This window comes from Corvus brachyrhynchos, unplaced genomic scaffold (genome assembly GCF_000691975.1).
Source record: "Corvus brachyrhynchos isolate BGI_N302 unplaced genomic scaffold, ASM69197v1 scaffold220, whole genome shotgun sequence".
Classification (NCBI taxonomy): Eukaryota; Metazoa; Chordata; class Aves; order Passeriformes; family Corvidae; genus Corvus; species Corvus brachyrhynchos.
In genome coordinates, this window is record NW_008236209.1 from 6,589,628 (window position 1) to 6,591,330 (window position 1,703).

Sequence of the window (1,703 nt, forward strand, 5' to 3'; positions counted from 1 at the left end):
AGGGCGGGGGCCGCAGGAGCCGGGACAGCAGGGACGAACGGGATGGCGGGGGCGGGGATGGCGGGGGCGGGGGGGGGGGGCGGGGGGGGGCCGGGGGGGGGGCCGGCCCCCACCACAGTGGCGAGCGGGCACGGAGCATCTGTGTTTGCAGACCCCCTGGCAGTGCCTTAACGGGAAAAGGGGAAAACCATCCTCACAAGCCTCTCCCGGGACGAATCTTTGCGGAAAGGCTTCTGGTGGAGTTTCAGCGCTTTTTTTTTGGTGTTTTTCCCACGGCTGGGTCCCTCTTGACAGATGCTGACACAGAAGAGAGTTTAAGTTTCAAAGACTTTAGACAACATATTTTTAAACTACGTATTATAATCCTTCACGTTTTGCATCCTGTATGTGTCGCTTATTCCTTATTTAAAAAAAAAAAAAAAAGGATTTTTCCTGTCCATATCCAGTCCCCTGCATGATCGCCTTCCCCTGTCCATGGCTCTGCTCCTCTTGTCCATGTCCATGCTGTGGCCAGGCCATGCAAGGACTAAGACAGGGGAGTAGCTACAGGATGGGGAACACATGAGAAGGACATGGGACATAGAGGACGTGCCTCTTGTCAGACTCCAAATTCTACTTCTAAGTGAAAAGGTCCCATGCTGACATGTGGAGCCAAGAATTCACTTTTATTGTCAGTCCAGGCCAGTTCAATAAACAGGTCCGGTCATCCTGTGTGTTCCAATGATAACAACAGTTCTATTTTCCAAATTATCTAATTTTTCCTAATTCCAATTAATAATGCATTTTTAAATGTCATTCACAAGCGCCCTGATGTCCATCCTGGTCCCTGGTATTTGTAACCTCTATCAGGGCAAATAAACCATCATGACAGGTTAAAGGTTAGGTTTTTCCTAGTTTGGGGTCTGTTTGCCATGGAGCAAACTGGGCATCCCAGTTTGCATCGTGTCAGCCATAGGCTCTTGGAGAGACTAATGAAGATCTTCCCGGCAAATAGTAGAAAAAGAGTCCAGATGGAGACAGGAATTCCTTCTGCAGGAGGAAATATCTGTATATTTGGTGTGTGTTTCCAAGGAACTGGCTCTTTGCTCAGAATTTTGTATTTATGGATTCCCAGGTCTAAGAGATGCTCCGGCTCAAGCCTGTGCCAGAACTCCAGTTGCTTTCAGCAGAAGCAGAATGAGCTTTGCATTTACTCTCTGGAGTTTCTTGCCTGAGGGCTACAGAAAAGACACACTGGATGTTTATTGCCACTATAGCAAGATGATCTGGGAGGCTTCTGCTATTTTTCAGTCCCCCTGAAGCGGTTCTCACTATGGCTGTGAGATTATTGTGCATCCAAAGAGCCATTTCATTATCCTCCCATGCTGTTCTTGCTGGCATACATCATCGCTGGCTTTAGAGCTGCAAGCTCAGAAGAGGAGAGCTATGAGCTATGAGTTTAGTCTAATTGTATTTCCAGCAAAATCCCAGGCATGCTAGCTTTCTCCAGGTGCAAATTATCAACTACAGGTATGTGCTAGAACCTCCTGAAACACTCGGGCCCTCACTGGCTAAGGAGTTAAGACTTGATCCCTTACACAGCAATAATCCTGACCAGCCTCTCCTGCCCTCGGACCCCTGATGGAGCTGCCAGTCCCATGTGTTCCATGTCATTAGACAAGTCTCTGATTGATGCTTGTCTGGTTTTCATCTGTCAGAAAACA